This window comes from Puntigrus tetrazona, chromosome 9 (assembly GCF_018831695.1).
Source record: "Puntigrus tetrazona isolate hp1 chromosome 9, ASM1883169v1, whole genome shotgun sequence".
Lineage (NCBI taxonomy): Eukaryota > Metazoa > Chordata > Actinopteri > Cypriniformes > Cyprinidae > Puntigrus > Puntigrus tetrazona.
The window spans coordinates 24,355,226-24,375,331 of NC_056707.1; the positions used below are offsets into that span (position 1 = coordinate 24,355,226).

The 20,106-nt window shown below is 35.3% G+C and overlaps 1 protein-coding gene across 8 annotated transcripts in view; it reads left to right on the forward strand.

The window, feature by feature from the left end:
* b3galt1b (UDP-Gal:betaGlcNAc beta 1,3-galactosyltransferase, polypeptide 1b) overlaps positions 1 to 20,106 on the forward strand; it is a 131,630-nt gene that overhangs the window by 63,882 nt on the left and 47,642 nt on the right. For 6 of the 8 annotated variants that reach the window (XM_043248193.1, XM_043248199.1, XM_043248194.1 and 3 more), the window contains exon 2: positions 2,435 to 2,489. The gene's annotated coding sequence lies outside the window, so the exon portion shown is untranslated. Of the gene's footprint in view, positions 1 to 2,434; positions 2,520 to 20,106 lie in introns of all 8 variants that reach the window. The other 2 variants (XM_043248197.1, XM_043248196.1) reach the window with 1 other exon arrangement.

Sequence of the window (20,106 nt, forward strand, 5' to 3'; positions counted from 1 at the left end):
TAACAAAACTCCGTTTCACGGACAAGGCTTAAGCCTATTCCTAGGCTAAAATGTTAATCTGAGCTGTTTCAACTGAAAAAACATTGCACTGACTGATCTTAAAACATCAGTGCCTTTGTTTTCTCTTAAGCTGCACATGAGTAATGCTTTTTTTTAAGGCTTTTTTATAAAATATACTTAAATGTCCTAATTGAATTGTGGCCTAATCCTGGTTTAGGCTGAGCCCTGTCTTTGAAACCGGGCCCTAGTGTTATTTATAATATAACATTATTTTATAATATAATATTACAGTTATTTTTATAAGTAAAGTAAAGTTCATGTTAGTTTGGTTCATTCAGATGAACTACTTTAGCAACTTTTTGTGCTCCTTTCATACATATTTTAATTTAACTTAGTTACAATGATTTTTGTACTTTTAGTAATTTTAGTCATTTTTGTTTGCCCAACGTGCATGTGCTGACATGTTCTTTGGGGACTCCCAAAACCAAAATATGACCGTTTCATAACCCATTTATAGGGGTCTGTTGAATATTTAATTTATCCTTAAGTTAGTTTTTTTTTATTTTTAAATCATACGTATGTAAATCATAGATACCTAAAAATAATACAGTACCAGTCTTTAATGATTGCAATGCTTATTTCACAGTCAAAATGTAATAAGTGAAAGTGTGTTATAATGATTTTTATGGATTAGCACGTTGAATACATCCACTTACTTCACTGAAATGAGTAAACACACAAAAAAGAAACCGAAATGCTATTGTTCAGTGATCCCGGTTTGTATTTTTGGCGGCTGAATTTAGTAGCCAGATATTGTGCGATCACCAATTTTAATGTGAAAAGAACAGTAATGCTGACTTTGTGCGGGTCTTGTGCGTGACGTCTGACGCTGAGACTGTGCGACAGGATTTGAAAGTCTCAATAGCTTCCTACATCAAGATACTGTCATCTTAAAAGTAGTAGTGATGTGGAGTTATCGTAAAACACACATCAAGCCTTTACGGAGGATGGCAGAGAACATATGAAATGCGTTTCCCCCGTACGGCTCTCACTCGTGTCCCTTTAAGACACACCGCCTCGCCTCTCTCAGAGCTGTCCGCCATCCGTCAAAGCATCTCGCTGCTCTCAGACAGGTCACAGTGGACCTTCCAAACAAAGCAGCCCTAATAATCAATTGTTCCAGTCACAGAGCCTGACAGACTCATAAAGGAACGCGACCGTTCATCTCTCATCCATCCTCCTCGTGTCATCTCCTCATCCGCTCCATCACCGTCTCCCTGTCTTCATTCTTTCTGCCTGACTTCTTGTTTCCTTTCACTCTTCTGCTTTTGATTATTGCTTGTTAGCGGCCGAAGGTGTGTGGCCACCTATTGTATTTGTATGTCAGCCTCAGAATCATGTGGCAGAAAGTCGTGAAATTTGGCAGAGAGGCAGAGGAGCTATTTGCGCTTCAATCTTCGAAATCTTAGGATTGGCCTCTTAAAACCTCTAGCGCCATCAACAGGTTAAAAATGCATTTGTGCTCATAACTTTTGAACCAATTTAATGGTTTTTCAACTGATTATTTGTGCTTATCAGGGACTCTAACAGGATAGTTTTAACAAAATTTGTGGCAATGATCCTGATTTAAAAAAGAAAAAATGAAAATCCTGAGAAATAGCTTTGCGAATGTAATGGTCAAGGCAGTAAAAATATTGCTGTGAGCAAAATAAACTTGGCTTATATCTAGCGATGCACGAAAATAAACTTCAAGTTTTCATTTAAAACTCTTGAAAATATGTTTTTTTTATATATGGAAATAGTTTTGGCATTAAAGGTTCCATGAAGAACATATATATATATATATATATATATATATATATATATATATATATATATATATATATATATTAATAACTGATCACAGAAGGGTTCTTTGAGGAAACAAAATGGTGTAAATCCAAAATAAAGTTTTCATTTAACTTGTATTCAAACTTCAACAAGCCGCCCCTCAATATTTCAGCTGAGCAAATTTTACGTATCGCTACTCATTATTTTTGCTGTCATTAAAATGCATCAACTTATATACTTATTTTGCTGACACAGTCAAACCACAGCACTGAATACAGTTTTGGTCATTTCTATTTTGTCCAAACAGTTTTGGGTTGCATCACTTCTTGATCGATTCATCAATTGATAATCATTCATTTTGTTCAGTCAAACATTTTTGCCTCTTGAATGTTAATTTTGGGCAATTGTAAATGTTATTAAAATAAACTCGTAACTTTTAAATTCCTAATCCTAAAATCATAACTCCGCTTGTCCGTCTTTGGACGTTGGTTAAATTAAAACATACCTGCTGCTGATGCTTTGTCCTGTAATTGCTGCTCGCAGCTATATTTTACTCTTCCTTTTCTCAGCTCCTCTCTAATAACCTCTTGTCTTCTTTCCACAGATGGTTGGAGAAGGGAGGAGAGACCATGGTACGGAAACAATAGGTCATATCTGAGGTACGATATAGTGGGATGCCTCTGAAAAAGGTTGGATTGCTTTTGATTGCTGCTCTTTGACACAGCGCGGAGTTGTTCTGTGATAGAAAACAAACTCTTGTTCGCTTTTGTACTTTAAAATCTCGCGTATATATCAAAACCTTTCTGTATAGTTTTGGTTTATAGTGCCTTTCTGTATGCTGTTTATGTGGCATATAGCTATCAAGAAATATACCTCCTTTAAATGCCGGATTTATAGAAGGGAGCACTTTGAAATCTGACCTTCAGATGTAGCTTTGTGATGTCTCTTACGTTTTCTCTTGTGTTTTGTAGCGAGTGCACTGAGATACAGGAATTAATTCAAAGGCCCTTTGAGTTTTCCACCATAAATTGAAGTTATTACCTCAGGGCACCGGCCAAAATTACTCCCTCTGCAAATTATTTATATTTTCCCTGTTTTAGAAATGAGCCGAGGTTGCAGACTACTGCATGATTAGCATAATTCAACGGTATTCACACATATAGAGGCGACCAGAAGTCATTTATTTTCAATGAGAGTTGGCGAGTTTTTGCCAGCGTTCGTAATGTGGGTGTGTTCAACTGCAAAAGTCGAGAAAAGTCTTGCTTTATGCAAATTACCGGTAGGACTTAAGACACCGATACTGTCTGAGTGAGTTTGATTCATGCATTCATTGTGTTCTTGATTTTGCATTTCTGCAGGTCATGCTGGCATTTTCCCTAGATGTAGAATGTTACATTTTATTGCTGAAACAGGATAACTCTACTTCCGTGTTTAATCAGAAAAAACATCCTATTTAATCTGCCGGTAGTTCTGGAAGCTGTGGTGAGATGAGTGCAAGTTAAAAAGTTGGAAAGTCTACTGCAGTCAACAATGCAAGTTGCTTCATGCAACTTTTGCTTCATGCAACCTGGCTGCAATGTGGCATCTACCAATAGGAGTGAATGCAATGAATCATGTGATCCATGTCCTGAAATGCTATATAAATTGTGTTCAGAGTGTGTTTAATTTATGAATTATGAATAATGTAGAAATAACAGTGCTCAAGTGCTAGCAGGAAAATATATTTTTTTTAAATTTCAGAACCTAGGTAAGTATTTGTGGCAGCATTAATTGATAATCATTCATTTCGTTAATAATGCAGTATGGACTTTTGCAGTTTATATTAAAACATTTTTCCATGGAGAATGTTACATTTTATATTAGAAAAAAAACGGCTCCTGGCTCATGCTATTTTCAAAATCTGTGGCAAATCCATCCAGTTGAAAAGCCTGCTACAATAATCAATGCAACCAAAATATCCAGCAATAAAAGCTTACAAAAGTGATCTACCAATAGGAGTGAAGACACTGATGCTGTAAGAAGTGCGTTCTGAGTGAGCTGGGTTATGCATGGTGCACTTCTGCCATTTATATTCAGAATTAAAAAAATTTATTGCTGATTCACTGTCAAACTATTTTAACAATAGCATGTCTTAACATAATAATTTCCAAAGCTGTGTGTCTACGCCCCATTACTCCGAGCCTGTATGAAATTACCGTAGGGTATCAGCCAAATTAGAGGTTCATGTATTCTGATCTGATCTCATTCAAATGAGAGATCATGCTTAATGTGGCTGTGTGGGATCATATGGCTCTTATGTATCAGGGCATATGCGATTCGGCTGTGTGTGTGTGTGTGTGTGTGTGTGTGAGTCGACACATTTTTATCCCGTGCTTCCACTAAGGAGCAATTAGCATTCATTAAACCGTCAGCCACACTTTAAGCGCCTCACTGGGGGAGTGCTCTCATTTCACCATTTGATTTTCCTTTGTCTACAAATAGAACAGCACAAAGAGGACTCTGGCTTGGAGGCACAGTCAGTCAACTGGGAGTTTGGTGAAACCACTGGGCGAACTAGTTGTGCTCATTAAAAACCTTTGGCTTTTTGTCAATTGGTGAACTTATATGTGGATGCGGGACTGTTGCAAGCGATGGCAAATATTGCATGTGTCTCGAGTAAACAGACGTAGGTTAATGTTTCGTGTGCTGAAATGTGCCCGTCAGATGTTTTGTTTTCTAGTAAACCTAGTAATTTGTGTTAATGTGAGGTTGCTGCAACAAATACTGACATCAAAATTTAAAGGTGATGCGTGTAGTCTCCGTGCCACTTGCAGAATTGCGAATTTAATGCAAACACTCTCGAACAGTTTCCTTGACGACCCTAAAATTGGTGGTTGGGCCGATGGTTATTTGAGAAAAAATTCAGAATGGAATGCGACTTACTGAATTATGCATAATGCGTTATGCAACAATATGTTTCAAGCAATAGTATGCTACATTTTTGTCACATTACGTTTATAATTTCTGCACGTGATGTCACGATCTGTCATCCTGTTTGTAATTACATTTATTGCATTTTATGTAAAAACGTGTTAAAATAGATATAAAAATCCAAGCTGAAAATGGAAGGTGTGAGGTATTGATATCATACTACCATAATAAGCTTGCTATTTTTGCCATATATACAGATAACAGTCAAGTCATGTGCATTGCATTTTGGGATGCAGTCATGCTCTGTTATATACTAGTTTTTGGCAAATTTTACAGTTTGTGTGTGTATTCTTTTCATGCACAAAATATTACATAAGAGACACACTGGAAAACCATTCCCGTGGCCAGATTTCCGCCAAAAGGATATTGATTCTTGCAAATTTCTCAACACTTTCAAAGTAAAATATCCAATGACGATTCTGGCAATGTTTCATTCCGTTGTTTGTTGTGAAATATTTGAAGTAATTAAGTGTTACATCACTCGCTCGCCAATGGATGCTCTCGCTGTGAAGGGGGTGCCGTCAGAATGATAAAAACATCTCAATAATACACACCACTCCAGGTCATTCAGTTAAAGTCTTGTGAAGCAAAAAAGTTTTGTGTTTGTAAGAAACTAATCCATCAAGACCATTTTAAACCATTGTTTCTGGCCAAATACAGGAGAGAAGTATGCACAGATCGAGCAGTGTTTAGAAGCAAAACAGCTTTAAACGATTATCTCATTGGATTTTGATGTGAGAGGACAACAGGGGATGGACTTTTTCAATAGATAATGTGGATTAGTTATGTTTTTATCAGCTGTTTGGACGGCACCCATTCACTGTAGAGGATCCATCGGTGAGCAAGTGATATAATACAAAATTTCTCCAAATCTGTTCCCAAGAAGAACAGAAATCATCTACCTGACGTTGCATGAATTGTATTTTTGGGTGAACTACATTGAAAAGCTGTCCCTGTGATAACTTTTATGAAAGATTGTTGCTGCTTTACTGCTACTAGTGTTGCGTTCAGCTGGAAACTGCAGGGAATAAGGGTGAGCCGTAGCCTGCACGGGTTGAAATAGCACGCATACTGCAAGAGAAGCACGTTAGTACACTATTCTCAAATAACAGATTGCGCTCCCATTTTGTATGTGTTTCTACTATGGCTAGATAATTCATACCCTTCACCTTTAAATGATCTCAGAGGTTTCTTCTTTGTGTCTGTACCGTGGAGATATTGATCGCGCTCGGTGCTCCTCCAGTACATCTCCTCGGTGTCACTGCTGCCTCCGTCTCCGAGCTGGACTGTGACGTCTGATAGGTTAAAGAAAAGTCTCATTTCCTGGCCGGCCCGCATTGGCTTGCCGCTCCATGCTTGCAGGGTGTTTTTGCCGTAGAGGTTACTTAGACGGCCTTCAGGACTAATAGTTTTGAAAAATTGGATCTCTTTGAATGAGGCAATATCCATTTAAAAAGTTACAGGGCCATTTCCTGGAATCAAGGCGATTTACAGTGTATCAAAGGACAAAGGACTTTAATCTCTCAGTTCTTGAATTTTTTCCATTCGTGTTTTTGAAAGTAAAGACAGTAAAGACAGCGAAGACCAGAGACGTTTCTCTAGCAGGCGTGCAACGCCATAATGATCTCCTTCTCAGAAACTTCGCTAAGAGCGCAGCGATGGCCGTCCTGTTATGCTCTCAAGAGGCTGATTTGTACTGGAGTAAGAGTAATCATCAGAGACTCCGTCTTGCTTCTGCTTATGCCGTGCTGCTCTGATGAAAGAAAAACAAATTAATGGCTCTCATTGCGTGCAGAAGCTAAAAAATAAGAGTGTAACAGCCCTGCTGATTAGATTACGCTATTTTCAAAAGCGAGTTGCGATTGCTGCGATGCTTTATCTGTGATCGTCTAATTGAACCCGAACAGTCTATTGTTTGAGTTTTTCTTCAGCAAATCTGAATGCCATATCGGTGCCAGAATTATGCTTTGTTTCTCTAGTTATTGGATTTGTTATTATTTTGAATCGAGTTTTTTAAGGTTCACTTCATTACTGAAAGCAATTTTTTATATTTGTAGTTTATTTTAACAAAACATGGGGTTAATCGGTTAATCTGTGAACATAGGAAGCAAAACATCAACCATGCAGAGTTGTTATATTAAAAATAAATAAATAAATAAATAAATGGGGGGGTATTGTTACTTGAAAAATATAAGTGATAAAATATGTATACTTTTATTTTTTGTGTTTTTATTTTTTCATTTTATTTTTGTTTCATAGTTTAACTAAAATGAATTAAATATGAAACAAAAATGACTAAAAACTGTATAAAATATAAAAAAACTAAGCCTAAAAAAATCACTAACTACAACAAAATGACTAAAACTTAAAATTAAAACTTTTTACATGATTAAATTATAAAAAGAACAAAACGGGGTTTTCTGTCAATCATGCAAATTTGACAGGATTTGGCTGTCATGACAACAGCAAAGATACGCTGCATCACATCAGATTTCTGATCTGTTCACATCCAGTGTTTTCGTTCCCGGGCGCTGCATGGCATGGACATTGGCAGCGGTCTTGCAGAGACTATTTTGACTTTTAAGGATTTATGATTTCTGACGTTTACAAGGCATTGTGGCAGAGACCCTAAACGTTTACGATGAATCACAGGCAAATCTAGACACTACTGTAATGGCTTCAGGTCCATCTGTCATCTCAGCGCCCCTAAAATCTGATTGGCTCTTAGACGTGTGCTCTCATAACACTGCAGAAAAATCACAAAATAAAATGCAATCAGATGCATGTAATTATACGGTGTTCTTTTTTTTATATATATATATATATATATATATATATATATATGGTGATATCTGTGAGAATATAACAGATCAATTTTGCAGAAGAAGTGCTGGTGTCTCTGTGAAAACATAATAAAGGCTGAAAGCTGCATGCCTCATCTGTAGCTTGGTCAATTATTCTCTCTTCATCCTTTGTTTTGTGCCAAACTGACTAGTGAGTATAAATTAAGCGTGGGTTGTGTGTAGGCGTGCGTTGCGTGAGAAGAAGTTGCGAGCAGTTACGCGTCGGAGCGTGAGGGCAGGTGTGTGGAGGCGTGGATTGTGTGTAAATTACCAACTCATCATGGTTTGTATGTTGTGTGAGCTTTACAATGACTGTGGCGCTGCTTTATGGCTAGTGATTTTCCTTTCACACATGCTTTGCTTCTTCGCGCAGATTAACAGCTTTTTAGTAGCCTTCTCCTCATCCCTAAATCCAATAATCAATAGTTCAGATCAATTGGGTGTGAATTAAAGTAGGTAATTAAAGAAACGTCGTATTGTTGTGGTCCCGGCGGAGAGAATGTAAGATTCATGCGGTCCAAATTGAGAGATTGAGAGAGACTCTTAAAAGTAAAGGTTGTATATTGGCATCGGTGGTTCCGTGGAGAACCTTTAACACACATGGAACCATTTCTTTTTTTACAGTGGAAAAAGATTAAGGTTTTTAAAATGTTATTCACGCTAAGAGTTTTTTTTTAAGGCAGTAGTTCTTCATGACGAGCCAACCAAAAACAGAATATATTTATATCTAACTATAACTTATTTCATCCATGTTTTCATTTATACTGTCATTTTATGCAGTCATTTTATTTTATGCATTTTATGCTTTGACAAGCAAACAAACAAACAACTAAGTAAATAGCAATGTAATACTGTAAATTAAAAATGTTGTTATAAATTAATTGGTATACTTTCATTTGAATTAGTGTGATTATGTAATATGGCCTTTTTATATCCAGATGAGACATTATTATTATTATTATTATTATTATTATTATTATTATTATTATTATTATTATTATTATTATTATTATTTTGCATGCTTTGTTTTATTTTATTATGTATTTTATTTTGTTTGTGCAACTGGCATAAAAACTAAATTGGATAGTATTATCTATTATCTATTATCTATATATATATATATATATATATATATATATATATATATATATATATATATATATATATATATATATATATATATATTAATATATAAATATATATATATATATATATATATATATATATATATATATATATATAATTTATTTTTATTTATTTTATATATTATTTATTTATTTATTTTTAAAACATTTTTGTTAGTTTTTAATAGCACATATAAAATAAAGGGCTTTTTGTGACCTTTAAGGTTAAGAGCATATGCTTCCGAAGATGTCAATACTTATTAAGAGTTTATTTACACATATGAATATTTGCAGATAAAAACAACCAAGTGCCCCAAATAAACAAACCTAGAGACATTCAAACTGCAGTAAAAGTACGGTATTCTGAGCTTGCATTTTTATGCATTAGTGTACTGCAACAGGAGTCACAAAATCATATTAAACTGGTTTGAAAAGATTATGTAGATTTTCGCATTTCTGCCTGACTGTACTGAATTAGCTCTTTTTGTAGTGTAAAATTCTACTGGCATAAAAAGCAAAATTTGTAATGAATATCTCAGGGATTTCTAAAACCCTAAACGGTTCCATAAATGCACTCAATAGACCGACTTTGCAGAGCAGCTGCCCTTGAAGTCAGATTACATTTAGCATGGATGCAAAAAGAGCGGTTAGCAACATTTGACAGTGAGAAGTTGAATGGTTGATAAATAATATAGCGGATGACCTCTCGACCTCTCGAGTACGAGTGGGCCGTTTGACCCAAATCACAGTAACCGTTAAATATCACAGCAGCGCTTCATATATTCACTAACCGTATGAGAATGCCTGTGTTTGGATGTTTCATCAAATCAAATGCTTGACGACGGAAAGTACTTCATTTTGTCTGATTATTTCCTCTTTTCATTTGATGCGCCAAACAAAAGACGAGATTATTCACGTCGGAAGAATAAAAATGAGCACGAACGTAATGAACTGGAGTCTGGCGTCGGCGCAAAAACAGTTTGGCATTATGAAATACCTGAGGTGAAAACAATAAAACTAATATCACTAAATGAATTTGATTCAAAATGCATCTATCGCAGTTTAAAATGCTTCAGTGGCGTGGCTTTGTTTGCGTATACACAAGTAAAAGCAAGAAATAAAATAGAACTAAAATTAAGAAAAAAAATGACATATTTTAGAAAAGATTTCTATTTTAAATGTTTTATTTTAAGCTGAAAAGTGATGAAAAATGTGAGCAGTGATGCTGAAAAATCAGTTATGCATCACAAGAATAAATTGCATAATAAATATATTGAAACAGAAAAGCATTATTGCAATGTCTAATAATGTTTCACAATATAACAGTCCATGCTCTATTTCAATCAAATAAATGCACCCTTGATTAGCAGAAAATATATTTCTGCTATATATGGTCATATCGGCCGGTTCTATTGTAAGGTTATGTAATTGTGGACACAGCTGAGCTGTTTAGAGAAAGGTGAATGGTAGATCTAGCAAATAGAGAGCAAGGCTGGGGAAATTCATCCTCAACACCTGGACGGCTCATAAATAGCTTGAAAAAAAAAAATTATAACCTTCGTGAAACTACTGCACTTACTCTGGATCCGTCCTACATTAAATTGTTTTGCATTTCAGAGGCTTTCTAGGAAAGCAAATATGTAATTTGTGGATGGAACAAATCGCTACCTTGCACGCTATACCTTCTCCTGACAGCTTTGTAGATGCATTTTTGTTGGATGTAGTTTTCAGGGAGGTTAGGCAACGGAAAGAGAGAGATGTATTTACATTAGCGCGGTGTCGCTTTGAATTTACGGTTACAGAAAAGCTGTGTGTGTTTCTCTCAGGCGTAGAGGCAGTATGTTTGTGCTTTTATGACTGACAAATAACCGTGCGGCTAAAGAATCATTGTTTAAGCTTGGGATTATAGAGATTTCAAATTGAGTCACAATGCTGGAAAAATAAACAATTGTCAAAAAAGCCTGCAGCTCTCAAATCCAGCGGATCTGGCGGATACGTGTTTATTCGGGAAATCGATACAAAGCGGAGGCAAAAGAGTAATTGATTTAACACGTTGTGTGCGCTGCCATTACACTAAGCTAAAGAAGTCTTACATATATTCAAACCATATCTCAAACAGAGAGTGTGTGTGTGTGTGTGTGAGCGTGTGTGTGCTTAAAGCAAAGGATGCATTGAAAAAGATGCATTTATTTGGTCGAAAATACATAAAACCAATCAAGGTTTTACATTTAAATGTAATAATGCAATCAAATGCATTTGATAAATGAGAAGTACTTCTCTTTGCATTGGAACACAAACCAAAAGTATTCATAGCAATTGAATAAAAATGAATAAAAACCGACCTGGTCGCTTAAAAAATGTACCTCTGTGCACATTTTGCACAACACCGTTTTTATGTACCTTATTGCATGTTTCGCAGCAGTTTCAAACAGAAAAGTCTATTTAGTGGCACTAAAATATAGGTTTAATCTTGGTACATTGATATAAGTACATATTACCGTCTTTATATTAAATCACCAGAAGTTAATGTTCTATCATGTTGGAAATATGCCCTACACCAAATCGAACCGTAAACCTAGCCATAGTGTTAACAAAGTAGTATTGAACTGGTTTTGTCAAACCGTTTTAACTTCTCTCCTCTCTGTACTCCATGATCTACTGAACAAACCTAGCGTCTACGAAAACCCATAGATACGAGTGATGCTATCATTCAAAGTTCCCAGCATATTAACATTGTTTTGAAATCATAACATGACATTATTCAATTAATTGTGCGACAGTGACTCTTTATTAATTGAAGCTCTGTACATTTGCATATTTGGTGTCACAGTTTTACTGCCTCTAGTATTCATCCGTTCATTTCTTTGGGAAAGCGAGGTGATACGTACCCGTTTGTACGTATTTTTCGTGTCTCACTAAAAAGTGCACGTTTATTCCATGCGAGCAGGTAGATAAAAACACTATGAAATCTACTACATTTTTAATTTTACATTTTATAACCTCAGCATATTTTACTTTTTAATCATATTGCATTTAATTAAAATAATGCATTAAAATACGTATTGTTTTATTCTTAGATTTTTAACCCAGATCTGGAACGTGGAGCATTTGTACGTCTCTAGCGTTTTGTTTGGACGTTTTTTTTATTCCGTGAACAAACAGCGGTAGGCCTTAGTATTTATGCGTGTATATAAATGCTCGTTTTTGCGCACGAACAACTGATGACCTGTATCAGGCAGTTTGACTGTGTAGGCAAAAACACGCTGCACCTGTATAGTTTGATATCCATGCCAGCGTTAAAACTGGTGCGATTCACAGCAGACCTGTGCGGGGTCGGCCCGAGCTCCTGGGTGCTGCAGGTCAATGTCAGACCGGAGGTGGATGAGGAGGACGGCTGTGTTTGTGCAGAACAGCTCTCACTTTTTCCCCATTTATTTAGTGCGTCTTTAAACACCAACAACACTGCGTTTTTCCTCCAGCTTTTGTTGCTTCCTGTTTCTTCTTCAGATCGGCCGTCTAGTCAACCAACAATCACACAGTCAATTAGCGATTCTCACTCGTAAGCTTTTCTAGACTGCTCTTTTGCCTTTGAAATGTAGCGTTAGTGTTTAAAAGGGGTTGAATCCAGAGTGTTTTGGCGTGGCGATGCACCTGAAGAGCTTAAAACTAAGAGCGCGTACTTTGTATTTTTATTACTTTCATTATGTTTCACCAGCTGGTGGGCTTTTGTGGATTTTCCTGGAAACCTTGATGGATTTGTCAAGTAATATTTGCTTCTAAACTCTCCTCGATGTTTGATTATTAACCCTTGAATACCTAGATTTTTGAAGCACCTGTCATTTTTCTTGTTGTTTCCTTATTTTCTGTCATTCTAACTTATTCCTGCAGTCAGCATTGAGTTCAAAATATCATTTTTAGCAGAACAAAGTTTTGTTGTTTTACTTGTTTTGGACTGCGAAATGAAATTTTGTCTACTTCTAACGTTCCCTAAGGAAATAATTCAGTGAAAAAAACAGGTGTATTTTACTTTTCATATAATGTCTAAAAATTCTCATAGTAAATTAAAGAGAAAGATTATTATATATTACTAAAACTCAGACCACTGACTGAACTACTTTTAAAAAGTTTGTTAGTAAGATTTTGTCTTTTTATTTTTTTTATTTTATTTATATTTTGCATGTATATATTTAAGAATTTGTCATGTTTATATTTTAAATATATTTATATATAATATAAATTATATAAAGATAATCATATACATGTGTATATATATATATATATATATATATATATATATATATATATATATATATATATATATATATATATATATATATATATGTGTATATATATATATATATATATATATATATATTTATATATATAAAAGAACATGGAAATATTTTCAAAATATAAGCTGTATGTGTGCGCTTTTATATATACATAATAAATATGCACAGTATGCATCCATAAAAAAAAAAGAAAGAAAGAAATATTTTGGATGCGCTTAGTCACAAACAGCACTCATTTTTATTCAGCAACGACGCTTATACATTTATAGACATTTATAATGTTACAAACAATATCGATTTCAAACAGTTTACAGTTTTTTCAAACTTTCTATGCATCAAATGTATCACAGTTTCCAGAAAAGTATGAAGCAGCACAATTGTTTTTAACACTGATAATAACAAGAAATATTTCTCGAGCAGCAAATCAGTAGATAAAAATGATTTCTGAAGAATTCAGCTCTTGCATCTCAGGGATGTGTTTTAAAACGCATTCGAATGATAAAAAAACAGCTCTTTTAAATGAATAAATATTCCACATTATTACTGTTCAAACTGAATTTATGATTAAATGCATTAGTTCGCGTAATTGATTTGAATAAAATCTCATCCGTGTAAATAACGCGTGCTTGTTTTGCTGTATCGTGGACAGCTGGAGGAAGCTGCTGACAAAACTTTGAGCTAAATGATGGCAGGGTTCATTCGGTTCCTGTGCACAGGTGCAGGGGATGCATTTCTCAAGGAGAACGAAACGTGTTTCTTTAACGCGAGCTGAAGTCACAGATCCGCGCCAATTTAGGCTTGTTTGACAAATTGAAGCTGTTTCGAAATTGCACAGGAAAGGTCACTGAATGATGTTGTGGGATCCTCCTCGGGCTGTGAGATTTCATGCCGCACACGTTTGACTGACTCTTATAGATATGAAGATGCCGTGCTCTCTGCCTGCACTCGTGTCAGATTGCAGTTTTTGGCTCTTTTGTCTGCGTTTGAATGGGACTTGACACCGGTGCTCTGCTCTTCTCTCTCTCGCCCGTGCATAAATCAGCGTTTTAGGCCGAGAATAAGGTAAAACATTGATTTTGTTGTAGCAGGTGGAGTGTTTCTTCTGAAGGAGGATGAATGGATCTGCTGCAGATCTGCTCACGCTCATCTTCTGCTGCTGTCTCTCTTCATCTCTCTCTGTCTTCATGGTGTCAGATCGTAATTCCCAGGCTAATTTGATCATTTCTTTTTCTCCTCTCTTCTCAACCCGTCCTCTGCTCTCTTCTTGTCTCGTCTCATTCTCCTCTGTCCTCCGGTTTCGTCTCCTCTCTGTGTTTTTACTGCTAAAATAAAATTCGACATGATAACTTAGGTACTGCAAAACTAATAGCTAAGATAAACAATGAATTACTCTAAAAATAAATGGTTAAATTTTGGTCACGTTTTTATTCACAAAAGCTGTATTTATTTGATACAAATGCGGTAAAAACTAATTATTGTAAAACATTATCTTATTAAAATTGATTAAAATGTTAACGATTTTTGTGTAAACTATGGTGCATTTTTTTTAGAAAATATTTAATATGTAATATTAGGAATAAATAAAAAATTTTTGTAATATGTTTTGTAATATTTTTGCATTCTTGCTGAATACAAATATTTTCTTATATATATATATATATATATATATATATATATATATATATATATATATATATCACACGTTTTTGTTATTAAAAGTCACAATTAGTGACTTTTTGACTGTTTAAAATTTCGTATTTATTTAAAAAATCTGATCTAAGCTGTGATATGCAAGTAAAAATGCTCCAGTAAAACTACTCTTCAATTTTTTCAGAATGAATCAGTAACTGATTCAAAACTAACCTGTGTCACCAATTCATTGACAAGAACCTCAAATGCGCTGAAAGTCTGTAAGTCAATCATTATTAATTGTAAACATCCTCTCATCTAGTCAATCCAAGTCACGTTTAAGGGAATAGTTTATGTGAAACTGTTCATGGTAGCCATAGAAAAACTACTGTAGAAGTCAATGGCAACTGTTTGGCTGCCCACAAAATATCTTCTTTTGTGTTCAAGAAGAAGATGGAAACTCATACAGTTTTATTTCTTTATTTTTATTTTTTGGGTGACCCGTCACTTTAAATGTTCTTTACAGCAGAGATTGTCGTAACAGAATCGCTAATACAAACTTGAGATAGGATAAAACAAGACAACGGAGTCATTATTTAGTGTTGATTCGGTTCGGTTCTCTGGTCTTGTACGGTATGCAGCGTTCTCAATCACACACTCCTCCCACTCACAGTAAGCTATTGTCGAGTGATGATAGGCCTTCAGTGTCCTCTGTCACCTCCTCCTGCATGTGCTATGCATGCGTGTGATGCAGCAGAGAAAGCGGAGTGCTGGTTTCCTCCAGGGTTTTGTCTCGTAAGATGCCCCAAATGCAGCATCGCAGCTCTCCACCCTTGGCCTCGTGCAGTTGGTTTGGCCATCTGCTCAGGAAACACTCTTTATCAGTCAAAAACAATGGGAAATCGCTCTGAAGATTGTTCAGTCGCTCGTACTCAACTCCTCACTGCTTGGGGAGGTTCATAGAAATACGGTCGAATAATCAATGTTTTCCACATAGAAAAATTTTTTTCTTACCTTGGATTTATGTCTTGTTTTCCATTACAAATACATAAACATTCTTACATTTTCCTGAGAAGTAAAATGACAAGATATTAAGCCTTCTTTTCAGAAAAAAATATATTAAAATTAAAAAATATCTGCCAATAGGAAAACAAAATAATTTTTCTTGCCCTATTGGCAGATTATTATTTATTATATATATATATATATATATATAGATATATATAATTGTTTTTTTTGTTTTTTTTCAAAACGACAAATGTTCCTACAAGACTATATATTTTATGTCACGTTTAATGGGAAACGACAGAAATACTACGAAAAATATTTTTGCAACGCGCTGTTACACACATACTGTTTAGCACAGTATAAATAGCGCTTCTTATCTATATTGATACTACAAAATATGCATGAGAAAATGTACCTTATAGACATCCATGGTGAGTTTTTGAGTGCAGCTGAACAGTTTTGTGATTCAAATGATTCACGTGAGTGACCAGTTTGAAGTGATTCATGTGAATGAATCAAATTTACCAGTTCATATGTGGTTTTTGCTCTTGTTGCTGACAGAGATGCTATTAAAAGAACATTAAAACACGATAATGAAGCCACAGAAAGCACATTAAAAGTGATAGTGTTACCTCTTTTTATATAGTCAATAACTAAATCGTAGTGAATATATAATTAATTTTATAGTATATCGTCCAGTCTTATGTGTAAAAGTTAATATATGCACAAATGTAAAGTAGAACAATTTTTTTTTTTGGATGTTTAGATCTGTTTGAGTGATTTTTCTCTAATAGTCTTTGCACAGCAGTGCAGCAAGGTCCCCGGTGATGAAGTGACACTTGTATGTCCTTCAGCAACATTAGCAAGTACGTACTAAACATTTCGTGCAAGGCAAATGTTCTGCAGTAAAAAAGCATGAAAAGACACACAAAGCTCTTCACATAATGAGTTCATCTAGAGCGTCTTAACATGCCGTCTTAAAATAGCACGTGGAAACAAAAGCACACAACATTTTTTTTTATAATTTCTTTATTAAAAGTCAGAGTTTATTCTGAGAAAAAAAGTTGTGAGATATAACTAATTTAATGTTAATGTTAGCTCTAATTAAATCTCAGGGGTGCTTCAAGTAAATATTTTAGGTCAATGGGGTTCGGTAGACACAAAAAAAGGAAATGTTTTTTTCTAGCCTAGCTAGCACATCACGTTGTTAGCAAAGCCAGGGTCACAGAATCGATTCTTAGTGAATGGTACTAGACAAAAATGCATAATTCTGATCTGTCTTAAAGAAGCTCTATACATTTAGGTTTGGTTTATGCTGTTATGCTAGGTTGGCAATGCACAATCAAATGCGTTTATGAGGAGAAGCGTGTAATGCATTTACATACAGAATAGAAGAAACAGGTTTGTAGTGCAGGGTGCTTGAAACAACCAACCTGGTCTCATAAAAATATGTACCTCTGTGCACTTTCGCGCAACACACTACTACACGTTTGGCCACAGTTTCAAAGAGAAATATCTACAGAGTGACACTAAAACATGGGTTCAATACATGAACCCTGGCACAGTTTTCTTTTGGTTGATATAGGTATGCATTGCAGCGGTTCGGAATTGAAAAGTTAATAAATGTTTATGCTCTGTCATGTTGGAAATATGCCCTAAACCGAATCCAACCCTAAACCTACCCGATAGTTTTAAGAGAAAAACCCATTTGTTGATGCAACCGTGCCATTTCAACTTCCTTTTACACAGATTTGAACCGTTTTGCTGAACCGTAGTTACACACGATTTTTCGTCTCTTAAGTACATCTCTGCACTCCGTGAGCTACCGAACGAATCTACCGTCTATGAAAACCCATAGATAAGATGCTAGATATGTGTAATGCTAACTTCAATAGCATCAGCTTTTAAAAAAGCCATAACTTGATATTCTTCATCGTGTGCTTTATTAACTCTATTAACTGGTATTATATTGCATTTTTTTGGAAACTGCAGTGATATGTACTTGTTGGTACATATTTCATGTCTCGCTAAAAAAGGTACGTTCATGCCATGAGACCAGGTAGGAAATAACCTAAAGGGATTCGGTCCTAAAGGTTTGTGCGCTGTGTTCAAATCCAACAATTTTCTTTTAGTTTCTACAGAATGTTGTGCCAGTAAGTGTTTTGTAGAAATGGATTATGTTGATTTGTACTGTGAAAAAAAGGGGTTTGAAGCCCTGAGCTTGTATTAATAGGAAGTGAATGTGAAAATTGACGTTTTTTATCCAATACAGTCAGGCTCACAAGAGCCTTTAAGTAGACGGCTAGCCTGCTGCGGCCTGTATTAGATTTGGATCTCAGGCAGCAGGTAGCAGAACAAACTCTGCACTCTTTGATTGGACTGGATCTAAATTTGCACTAATAAATCACACCCCTCGATGCGATCGTACGCTTTCTCTCCGTTTTGGTTGAAATCGAATTACTGTGGGATTTTATTGAGCCATAACGTAATCATAAAAGAGTGAGGCTTCTCTCTGCTTTTGGTCTAAACTCTAGGTTGATTTGATCTGCCTCGTCCGGTTAGCGTTATCAAAGAGACACGCGAGACGGTGAGAAAATACCATCAGTGTGGATCAGGGATTCTCTTTTTCCTTGTCTAATCTTCTGTCCTAAAATATAGAAACAGAAAACTGATTTTAAATATATATTTCAATAACACATGTGCATGGTTCCATAATGTCAGCTAATAGCCACATGCCATACACGTAGATAAATAAATAAGTGTTTTAATGTTAAGTGTTTCTTAATATTATTATTAATATATTATTATCGTTATTATTTTACATTTTTATGGCTTTATTAATGATTAGCTTTCTTCAAACCTGTCTTAAATCATTTTATGAATTTAAAGAGAATAGTTAAAAAAACAAAGGAAAAGAAAGGTTTACTTAGAATTCAGAAAAAAGGTTCTGATTTAAATTCAGAAGATTGAGAAAAAAGTCAAAATGTATTTTTTTCAGAATTACGGATGTCTCATAATCAAAAATTCTTGTCTGGTAATTCTACATCTCACAATTCTGTTTATTCATCACATTTCTAGGTTAATTCCATAATAGTTTTGAATTTATGACTCGTCATCCTCAGTTTATGTCTCAGAATTCTGAGCTTATTTTGCACAATTCCTAGTTCTGAGTTTACATCTTACAATTTCAATTTACATTTTTTACACTTTATTTTCCATCCTGTGGTGGAAACAGCCTTCCATACGTACGGGATATTTTTCTATGAGCTGTCAAAACAAAAATGCTCAAAAACAGCTTGTCACTGGGACATCTTTGCACCTTCTTTAAAGCTAAGAGTGCGTATTAGATATCTCAGAGCAGTAATGTGTACCCTTAAGGTGGTAATATGCACTATTTTGAACCCTTTAAGGATGAAGAAGGCATAAAGGTGTGCCTTTGTGAGTACGTCCCCAATGACAAGCTATTGGACCTTTAAAGGTACAATTTTTGCACATTTTCTCAGAGAGAAAGACCTAAAAAGATTTAAGCAGAGGTCTGTTTAACCTCACTGATGAGTAGAAGAGCCAGTAAAGATATTAGAGATCTCATGCATGCTTTTTTCTTTCCTGCGGGTCAGGACTCGACAAAATGAGTCACTAATTGTTCCTGCCCACCAGTCCCGCATTGCATAATGATTCATGAAAGAAAGGCTGTATGCATGAAACAGGCAGAGGGAAATCATGCAAGATTTAGCACGTTTTTCCGATGACCTCCGCGTGGCAGAGCGCCAGTGAATTCCTCTGGGCTTTTGTGCTGCGCTGTTCGTACAGTGAAGGTGAGTGTAAATACATCCTCCATCACAATTCCAGATAGCAGAGGCTACAGCAAGGTCACGGGAGAACAAGGATCTGCTCTTCATTGACAGAAAACTCTCCTGATAAAAGCCACAGCTCGAGAGACCCGGGGCCTTAGATTTCACGGTGTTCAGACCGAAAGTCAGTGTAATAAGAAACCCCTGGAGATTATGTGAATAGAATATTATTTGGAGAGCACTTATATGGCGAACCATAATTTCAGTTCGGAGAATTTTCCTATTAAGCATATTGCTTAGCCTCGTGATTGCACTTTTCGAAGCTACTTGTACTAATGTTATTAATCCTTTAGGATTTGGAATATGTATGATCATTTCTATTTCATATTTTGTGCTATTTACTTTAATTGACCGTATGTGTCTGCATAGGAACATATTAACGTCTATACGGTGTAGACGTATAAATGCTTTAACACTCTATATCCAGTAAGTGCTTAAATATATTTATGAAATCTATTAATATATATTAAACACACATGTAAACGCATGAACACATACTAGATTTTTTTATTATAAAGATTTTTTTTGTGCTGTCAAATGATTAATCATAATTATATAA